Source organism: Panthera tigris, chromosome F3 (genome assembly GCF_018350195.1).
Source record: "Panthera tigris isolate Pti1 chromosome F3, P.tigris_Pti1_mat1.1, whole genome shotgun sequence".
NCBI lineage: Eukaryota > Metazoa > Chordata > Mammalia > Carnivora > Felidae > Panthera > Panthera tigris.
This window is the reverse complement of record NC_056678.1, coordinates 3,180,290-3,190,656: the sequence shown is the minus strand read 5'-3', so window position 1 is coordinate 3,190,656 and position 10,367 is coordinate 3,180,290. Positions and strand designations below refer to the sequence as shown.

At 57.5% G+C, this 10,367-nt stretch overlaps 1 long non-coding RNA gene across 1 annotated transcript; it reads left to right on the top strand.

Annotated features, from left to right (window-relative positions):
• Window positions 1–467: 467 nt before the first annotated feature.
• On the top strand, window positions 468–9,908 carry LOC122235984. Its single transcript, XR_006214170.1, has 4 exons — window positions 468–557; window positions 5,040–5,186; window positions 5,518–6,445; window positions 7,283–9,908. It is a non-coding gene; the product is annotated as an uncharacterized LOC122235984 (long non-coding RNA).
• Window positions 9,909–10,367: the final 459 nt, after the last annotated feature.

The following is a 10,367-nucleotide window of genomic DNA, read 5'->3' as shown; positions in this document are numbered from 1 at the left end:
CCTGACACCCTCGCTGCATGCCACAGCTGTGTCCGGAGGCTCGCTCTCACAAGCCCACCTGCGCTGCGCGCCATGGACGGACCGTTTCCACCCAGCTTCGCCCGGGGTCCCTGCTGCACCGGGATCACCAGAGGAGAGAGGCTATTTATTCATAAGACAGACCCCTGGGTCTCAGCCCAGACTCCGTGAATCAGAATCTCCAGACCTAGAGCCTCAACTCGGTGCTATTTTTTTAAAAAAATTTTTTTGTTTATTTATTTTTGAGAGAGAGAGAGAGAGAACTCAAGCAGGGGAGGGGTGGAGGGGGGGGGACAGAGGATCCGAAGCGGGCTCTGTGCTGACAACAGAGAGCCCAATGGGGGGCTTGAACCCACGGACTGTGAGATCATGACCTGAGCTGAAGTCGGAGGCCTGACCCCTTCTGAGCCACCCAGGCGCCCCTCAACTCTGTGTTTTTAAAGCCCCCCCCCCCGGGAATTCTGATGCACAGCCCGGGGTGGGGACCACTGAGCCAGGCTGACCCATCTATTCCAGAGGTGGAAGCAGGCCCCGGAAAGGTAAGGTGTCTTGCCAAGGCCACTCGGCGTTTAGTGGCCTGGTGGCTGGCTGCCTTCCTCCCCACATAAGGTGAATCCCCAGACAAGACCCCTCGTGTGGTCACGTGACGCAGATCCCTGTTGGTGACCATCAGGAACACAGGCGCCATCTGGAAGTCCTTGATCCTTCATGGGGCAAATGCATTCTACCTCTCTTTGCCTCCTGCGGCTGCCCTGAGGTTTCTCGTCACGTTTAAGGTTGCCCTTTTAATTGGGGGATTGGGATCCAGGGGAAATAACGCGCGTTGGTCTCCAGCCTAGGCCGAAGAAATACTGCACGTGGTCCAACCCGGTTTAACACTGGCTGGGATTTGGGGCCGAGGTCTTGGCGGGGAGGGGGGCATAAATTACAAGCTTGCTTTCCTCCTCCGACCTCTGAACTAGTCGAGAGATGAAAAAGGAGGCATAAGGCGTACGGACGCCAAACTACCATGTCTGTTACAGACAAAGCAGATATTGGAGAATGTGGCTTATCCCGGAAGCAAGGAGTTCCCAGCCACGGTCAGCCTCCGGACTGGGAGACTGGCAGATGGGTCTCCCCTAAGACTTGGAACGCGGACGAGCGGAGCCCAGCCTGCACTGTCTCAGGGGGAGGCGTCACGGAAGGGTGGAGAGGGACCAGGGCATCGCACTCATGCCACATGGAGGACCGGTCCTTCCCACACTTGGAAGGAAACACGAAGAGAGGGAATTAACACGGCGACCTCACAGAAGTCGTACCCTCCGTCCCTTCCTTGCTTCGCTCCCCGCACGTTTCCCCAGGAGATCCGTGGGTAGGTGGGTAGTGCCCTGGGATTAGACGTTCCTGGGTGCCCTGGGATCATTGCACACAGCGCCCAGGCCACTCACCTCCCCTGCAGGGCACTCCAGCGGGCCCCTGCCTTAGTCCGTTCGGGCTGCTATAACAGAATACCGTAGACAGAGTGGCTTACGGTATAACACAGGAGAAACTCACTTCTCACGGTTCTGGAAGCTGAAGTCCCAAATCAAGGTGCCAGCAGATCTGGAGTCTGGTGCCAGCCCACTTCCGGGTTCATAGACCGTCCTCTTTTCCCTGTGTCCGCACCTGGCGGGAAGGGCGAGGGGCTCTCTAGGGTCTCTGTGATGAGGGCACTAACCCACCAGCCTCGTGACTCACCACCTCCCAAAGGCCCCATCTCCTAACACCATCACATGGGGTGAGGTTTCCACCTATGAATGAGGGGGGGGGGGGACACTATATTCAGACCACAGTGGCTCCTCACTGGTGTCCCTGAGCTGGGTCCCAGGTGGACCCCCCTGGATGTCCCCCACACATCCAGAGCACACATCTGGCCATGCGACTCTGCTTCTAAAGCCCCCAGGGGGCTCCTTGGCAGTTATAAAATACAGCTCTGGCCAGCAGTGTCCCCTGCCAGGGAAGAGTCGGGGCCTTCCGGGCAAGGGGACAGTATGAGGACCGTGTGGATTCCGGTCGCCAGGACTGAAAGTCCCTCAGTCTTGGGTTTTCCTGAAAATGTAACTCAACAATTTGTGGTAAAGTTCATCTAAGCTTAAGCGAAGAACCAAGTTCAGGTTCCTTAGCTCAGCATCAGCCCAGAAACGTGTGACATCCGCCAGCACAGGTGGCTGGGCCAGCACAGGCATAGCCAGCCTATTAGGACACTGTGGATTTTTCCGGTCCTTCGAACCCTCCGGGTCTCCAGGAGCAGAGTGGGTGTGGGGTCTCACCTGGTCCCCGTGTGCAGCCGCGGCTGGTCGGAATTTGATAACAAATCACTGCAAATCTTGTCTCTGGGCCAATAGGGACCCCACAGACTTTAGGATGAAGAATCTTAATTTAAAGCATTCTGCGCTATCTTTCACCACAGACCCTTCCCCCGCCCCCGTGTCACAGCTGAGACACCCACAATGGCAGAACTTCATTGCATTTTCCCCCAATTGATTGGATTGGAGCGGCGGCGGCGGGGGGGGGGGGGGACCGCAGGAGGGGACGCCTGTTGAATGTCTCACCATCCCAAGGGCCGTCCGACGCCGTGTCCAGACTCTTGCGCCTGCCTCAGCGAGCACTCAGCTCGGCTCTCTCCTGAGCAACCTCGGACGATGATTCACTGCCTTCCCGCCTCTCCCGGCCCCTTGCGGTGGGGCGTCCAGGGGTCACCGCTGTCCCCTGTCCAGTGTCCTCTGGATGTGTAAAGTAAACCGCTTTGTGATGACAGATGGTTCTGGAGTGGAAAATAAAAGCAAGAAAAGAATGATGACACTAGTTATGCTAACTTTTTGTTTTTTCCTTTGGGGGACATGTCGTACATAAACCAGAAGGAAGCAAGATTTTGCCATGAATATATCTTCCCAGAATACTCCCACAGTGGTTCTGTTGAGTGGTCAAGGCCTGATCTGGCTGGACTTGTATATACACAGTCAAGGATGAGAAAGAGGGTCCTGAGATGGGGGCCCCTACGTTCTCCTTGCTGGCTTTCTGCCTCCTTACTGGAACGAATGGCTGGGACTTTGCCCACCACTGTGTCCTCGACGCCTAAAACCGTGCCTGTAGTTCAGCAAATTGACCATAACGTGGCTCAGGGACCAGTAATAAGTCCAATGCCTGACTTCCACGTTCTTTACGGTTTTTGAAGGACGTTCCCATCAAACCCGCATCCAGCCCTGGAGACACTGGGGTGCCCTCTGCCCCGGCCAGCTGTGTCTGTTGCCATGGACACCGCCCCCCACCGCCTCCCCAGGAGGCTCTCAGGAGACCCGTCCACTCCCCAGATTAGGCCTGTGTAGTTTGCAGGGCCTGACGCCAAGTGCACATGTGAGGTCTCTGGTTCAAAATGTATCGGGGACTTCAAGGCAGCGAGAGCAGAGCGCGAACAGGCAGGTCACCCTGCCCTCCTCTCGGGGACTCTGGGCCTGTGCTCTGTGTGCTGCCCCCACCAACCTCCTGGAGCCAGTGACGGGGAGGCTGCTCCAGGAGTCAGACCCGGTTCTCTGCCCACTCTTGCTTGGGGGTAGGTCACTCCTGACTCAGCAGTGAGATTTCGGGGACACGTCTCTGGGAAGTCATGGGGGTAGCACCTGCTGGGCCAGGTGGGCCTCATGACTGTCCAGTGCCAGGTACTGGGTGCTGGGTGCTGGTGAAGGGCAGCAGCAGGGGAGCCGAGGGCCTGCCTTCCCTCCTTCCAACACATGATCCCCAGGACCTTCTGGTTTTTAAAAGGAACCAGTGTAATCCAGGTTTTAATAGAAAACTTCTTATTTTGAAAGCATGTATGGGCTGGCTCCTTCCACGAACCATGGTTGACAACAAGCAGGCCGTCAGACCCAGCTTTATTTACCTCTGAAGGGACAGCAGCGGCTGCCACAGGGCACGCCTTTCTTCTCGGCTAACACGTGTTAATTAGTAGCTATGTTGTTCTGGTTAAAATAGTCAAAGCCTGAGGTACTGGGTGAGATAACTAGGTGGACTTTTTGCGTTGCTGGTCCTGGTGGGCGTTCCTAGAGGGGCAGCTCTGCCCCCCCTCCCCCCCCCCCCCCCCCCGCCCGCGGCCCCCAGGATCTGTCAGTCTTGGGACGGAGGCGGGAATCCGAGGAGGGTCCGGGAATCTGGCACACGAGGAGAGGTGTGGGCGAGGCCCGGCCTGTGGGCGTGGTCCAGACTGTGGGCGTGGCCCAGCATACCAGGGAGTGCAGCCTGTGGGCGAGGCCCTGCGTGTGGGCGTGGTCCAGCCTGTGGGTGTGGCCCAGTCTACCAGGGAGAGCGGCCTGTGGGCGTGGTCCAGCCTGTGGGCGTGGCCTAGCCTGCCCGGGAGTCGCCCGCGCTCCGCTGCTGGTGTGCGCCCCCGGTCGCTCAGGGTCCCACTGACTCGCCTCGCCGGGTGCCGCCTTCTGCACCTCTTCCTGAGCTTCCATTTGGCCCCGCCACGCCCCCAACTGGACTCACTTGCTCACTGACCTGGGGTCAGTGCCATCCCGGAGGTGGGGGGTGATGGGACCAGTACCTGCATGCCCCCCACGCCACAGCCCCACAAGCAGGGGGCAGGAATCCAAGGCCCCGCTCCCATCCTCCGCTGCCCGCGGCTTTCACTACCTTGGTTTACCTCCCAGGTTGCTACTAAGTTTACTTTTTTAAAATTTTATTTGAGAGAGAGGGAGTGTGAGCGGGGGAGAGGGGCAGAAGGAGAGGGAGAGAGATGTTGAGGGTGGAGCCTGACCCCGGGGCTTGATCCCACCACCCTGGGGGGGGGGGGTCATGACCTGGGACAAAATCAAGAGTGGGAGGCTCAACCCACTGAGCCAGCCAGGAGCCCTACCCCTAATTTTACTTTTAAACAAGATTTCTGTTCAATCAGCATAGTATCCCACACTTCCTAGAGAACCCTGTTCCTACTCCCGCCCTAACCAGGAAGGGGTCTGTTAAAGGACAGCTTCAGAGCACGGGCTCTAACTTGGGGGTCTCCGCAGGGCTGCGCCCAGGACACACACACCCAGGACAAGCAGGGCCCTGAGGGCGAGACAGAGGCACCCTGTGACTGCCACGCAGACGGGGACCACGGACAGCAGCGACAGGCTCGAGAAGCAGAAAACTTCAAAGAGTCCACGATGTCTCAGGTAATGACAATGCTTTGGGATTCCTTCACTTCTTTCGGTGGCCCCCAAAGGAACAGAGATCTTTTACAAAGGTTTTATTCGATCGCCTGTCTTGTTAGAAGGCTGCGTTGGAATTAATTTTACCCACTTGTCACGACTCAGTTATCACTTTGAGCACTGGCCACATTCTGTGATGTACGGGGATGTCCTCGGGCACCGCGACGCCGTGGAAAGCCATCCACAGCTACCCAGCGGGTCCCAATCGGCTGCGTGTTTTGAAGTCTGGCACCTACTTTTCTTACCTCTTCCCTGATGGTAAAGAAAATGTAGAATGAAAATTCTTCTCTCCCAGGTTTCAGCCTGTAGCGGGTGTCGAACAAGATCATGAAGGCCGGCAGAACTGTTTGTAAAGTAGGTGTCATTGGGACTGGAGTGCGAATCGAAGGGGCTTTGCTGTGAGAGAAGTTCAGGATATTTGCAGTGATTTGTGTGCCATTTAAGCTGCCCTTCCGTCCTTTTCTTGCTGGTACAATCATTCCACAAGCATCTCTGGAGTACCTACCGACTGCCAGCCCTCTTCCCTGCAACGTGGCTGCAGCCTCGAACTCGAGAGCACGTCCCCTGCCCGCCCACCCCCAGCTTGCTTACTAGCGGCGTCTGTGGTCTGAAAGGTGACATTGTTGAGCAACGAAGTTCCAGGTGGACAAAACGTGGCTGTGCGCCTCTGCACGTGGCTCAGAGCCATGCATTTAGTTCACAGCTGTGTTAGGACACACGTACTGCTTGGACACCCGTGCTCCCAAATACCTCTGAATCCACCCCAAGTTCCTCCTGCCTCGGGTGTCCACGACACCCGTGGAGAGCAGAGGCGCCCAGCCTTTTGCGGAAAAGAGAACCCGGACTTTAAATGCCCCTGGTGGCCAAGTATTGGGCAGGTAATTATGAGAGGAGATTCAAAAAGAAACTTTCATATTTCCCAGAGTATTCTCTCTCCCTGCTTCCCTTCCTTGTACCCATGAAACAAAATTTACTGAGCACTTACTATATGCCAGGCCCTCGGCTAAGCGTTAGGGATATGAAGTCCTGGAGGACCTGATTGTACAGCGATAAGTGACTCGGGTATCGTAACCTGGCACGATGAATACCAGGATGGGGATACAGGGACAGCGGGGGGACACAGAGGACGTGGATTAAATCCAGAATGGCAAGACCTGGGGGAGGAGACAGAGCGTCAAGGAAGACTTCCTGGAGGAGGAGGCAGTGGGACCCAATTTCGAAAGGTGAGTGAAAATGGGTCTGCCTCTCACCTTTGACATCTAACCACTGAAACGGGTCCCTTAGGTCGGAGGTCCTACCCAAGAAAGATGGGCAAGAATAGAGCCAGCTAGAGACACGGAGGGCAGAAAGGGTCATGAGGCCCTTTAAAGACCCCCCCCCCCCATGTTATGTCCCTCCTCACTGGGTACCCCTGAGGCCTATTTTAAGACCATTCTGAGCCAGGTCGTTTCCAGGACTGCTAGCCTTGGAGAGGGGCTTTTGGGCCAGGGGACACTGGGTTTATCTTTTTGTGACCTCGATGCCCCTACAAGTGGGTGGGGCCCGGTGGGTAATCAGATGGCACTTTTTGCACACCGAGCACGTATTGTACACCCACTGTATGCGGAGCCCTCCCCGGGGCAGTGGGATCCGTGTATGAACCCGCAAAGCCTCGGCCCCGAGAAGCTGACAACTTATTATGGGCACTTTGGAGGACGGTCCCCAGTAAAACAAAGTCCCCCAAACGTGCTTCCGCTCATCGGAGCTCATTTAGGATTTCTTAAAAAAAAAAAAAACCAAAAAGCTATTGACTCTCTTTTTCTTTCCTTTGCAAAGATTTCTTCTCGAGAACTGCAGTAAAGTGTCTCCGCTCACTTGCTCAAGTATGCAGCGTCTTTGTGAACTGTTTTCTTCCTGTGTTGTTTTTGTTGAGAAAGACGAGAGGCTCACCCCTTTCCTTTCTCCTAATGACGCAGCAGAGAATATTTTCAACCTGACACCCCTCCGCCCCCCCCCTTCCCCGCTTCCTCTCCCCACCTCTTCCCAAACCAATTTGGCATTTTTCCATTTTCCACCTTCAGGATCAAAGGCAGTCTGGGTGATGGGCAAACCGAGTCGTGCCTGGGACTCCCCTCTGCCCCGGGGCGCTGTCACATTCTTCCAGCAGTCGTTCTGGGCGTGGTGGGGCAGAATCAAGCAGATCCGAATTTGAACCCGGCCCCCTGTGCCTACGGCTCATCCTGACCCTGTTTGCTCCTCCGTCCGCTTGAGCTGAACCACCGAGCCCTGGGTTGACTTTTTTAGGGTCGGAAGAGACAGTGGCAGATGTTCAGCACGGGAACGGGGGCTGCCGTGAAAATCTGCTGGACAGAAAGGGACACAGGGAACCCGTCCGGCCTCGAGACGATCGGCCGTCAATGCAGTCCTTCATCCACCTGCACGGTCCTGGTCCCCCTGGGCCACGGCTGTCCCTTCTTCCCACCGCATCCATCCTCCTCAGGGAGGCCAAGGTCAGGGACGATCCAGACGACTGTATACTGTGTGTGTTGGGGACTTCAGGACTGCCCTAATTTCTTTTCAAGTATTCTCTGCACACGTCCTCCTCAAAAGGGCCAACAAATCCGACGTGACGGCCTCTGTCAGGGCCGGACACTGCCCCGCATGCTGGGACGGGCACAGTGCCACCTGCTCTGGCATAAGTCCATATTTCGTTCCTGAAGCACGGTGAGTAAAGCTGAGACGTCTCCGGGGTCCACATGGCTCGTCGCTGGTGAGAAACCGTGCTTTGCTCGGGGCCGTGGGGTCGGTCTGTGTGCACCCCAGGGGCCTGGGTTGCCCTTGGCCGACCACCTGCCTCGTACACGGCCGCTCACAGGCCGTTTTCTGTGTACGGTTTTGATCGATTCCCATAATAATCCTGCAAGGTGGGCCCTTGCTTCGACTTTTCCAGATTGTGAGGGGTAGAGACAAATGCTGTTTGCCCCCGGCCAGGGAGGCCAGAGATAAAGAAACCCAGGGTCTGCGGTGTTGGACGTCGGGGCCTCGAGGGGAATAGGGGTGTTGTTCAGGATCACCCAGTGGCGGGTGTGCACGTGCTCGGTCCCTCCTGGCGTGACTCTGCTGTGCCTGTGGCTGTATCTCTTGCCCCTCCAGGCCCCATCCCCTGCACACAACTCTCTCTGCGCCCCGCCCCCCCACCTCAATGAGGAGGCCAGCCCTGGAGGCCCCTCCCACCCATCTCTGGTGCAGCGACCTCGGCCCTCCTGCGGGGCCACCCTGACTGCAGGGGCTGCCTTGCACGGACAAGGCTCCCAGGCCCGGTGGGGGGTGGGGGGAGGGTGTTGCATGCAGACCCGGGCCACCAGAGCTCAGGAAGGGCCAGGGGCTGCCGGTGTCGGTCGTGGCCGGCTGCTACTCTGCACCGTAACCTGGTCAGCTGCCAGCCTCTTTCAGAGATGAGAAAAGAGCCCTGGGAAGAGCCATCAGAGTGCAAGCAGCTGGTGTCCCCAAACCTGTCACACCTCTTCTTCCTGCCTCTGTTCGCCCACGCACAATCGGAAGGAAAGGGGCTTCTCCTGACTTCTGCCTGCTCTCAGCCCCTGTCCTGACGACCTGAGTGCACCCCTCAAAAGATTCATCAGCCCCCAAAACCGCCCCCCCAGCTCTGCTTCCCCGCAGTTGGCCAAGACCCGAAGATCCCCCTGCCAGAGTCCCTAAGGAATGAGACAGCAAGGGTCCTGGTGTCCAGAGCCCCCGGGGCACCCGCCATTAGCACGGTGGCCAGATGACTCTTGGGATGGTTTGACCTAAGGCCAGGCTGCTGGCACCGAGGCGGAGCTAAGGAAAGGGGGGGTCGGCAGGCAGTGTGGCCCCGTGCGGCTGCAGGGCACAGAGGGCGACGTGCGCGCCAGCCTCCACTTTAACCTTCCACCTTGGGCCCCCCCCACCCCGATCTGCGACTGATCAGGTTTTGAGCCCCAAACTGCAGCATGGGGGTCAGGCATGTCCTAGGTAGACAGTGACACAAACGATTCGAAATCAGGGCTGCCCTGGAAAATCCAGTACCGCTTGTGGTGTTCAGCTTGGGGGTGTGCGGTTGGGTCAAACTTCATTTGCGAGCTTCAGTTAACCACAGGTGGCTGGGGCCCAGGAAGGAGGTGGCTCTTAAAAAAAAAAAAAAAAAAAAAAAGCCGCCCTTGTGAGAGGCACTCTCCCCAGAGCAGCAGGCCCCAACTGCTTCTCAGGTCTCCTGAAGATCAAGGAAGGAAGGTCCCGCCAGGTGCATCGAGTGCCCGGCTGTCCCATTTTGCGGATGAGGCAATGGGGGCCTTCGGAAAGGAAGGACTCTTTCCAAGATCATACAGCAAATTAGGAGGGTAACCACGGTTAGCCCACGCGTTCCTGTCACCCAAGACTCAATCTGTCAATCCGATCGAGCCCCCACAAGGTGGTGTACCCAGTGCCCAGCCCGGTGCCGGCTCCGTGCCAGTTAACAAACAAAAAGCTTAAAACGCCTGCTCAAGGGGCATGTGGGCTCGGGGTGCCTGAGGGGCTCAGTCGGTTGGGCGTCCGACTTCAGCCCAGGTCACGATCTCGCAGTTTGTGAGTTCGAGCCCCCGCGTGGGGTTCACTACCGTCAGACTGCCCGTGCACAGCCCGCTTTGGATCCTCTGTCTCCCTCTCTGTGCCCCTCCCCTGCTTGTGCGCTCCCCAAAATAAATAAATATTAAGAAAAAAAAAAAAGAGGTATGTGGTCTGCCTGTAGAGATAACACAGGAAAGCAGACTGGGGACCGAACCATCACCTGAGCTCTGCTGTGCAAGCTGTGTGCCCTGGGAGGGGTCAGAAGAGCCACCTCTTAAAGCTGGTGTCATGTGGGTGACATGTGGGTGAGTGGAGAGACCCTGGGAGGAGAGCGTCCCCAGGACCAGGCAAGCTGGACAGAGTTCCCTAACGTTGAGACAGCCGGAAATGGGGACAGTCTGTTGGGGAGCTCCTGGGTACCAAAGGCAGGCCGTGGGGGCGGGGCAGTGGGAGGTGCTCAGGCCATGGGGGCGGGGCAATGGGAGGTGCTCGGGCCATGGGGGCGGGGAAGTAGGCGGTGCTCTGGTCGTGGGGCGGGGTAGTGGGAGGTGCTCCGGCCATGGGGGCGGTGCTCTGGCTTCA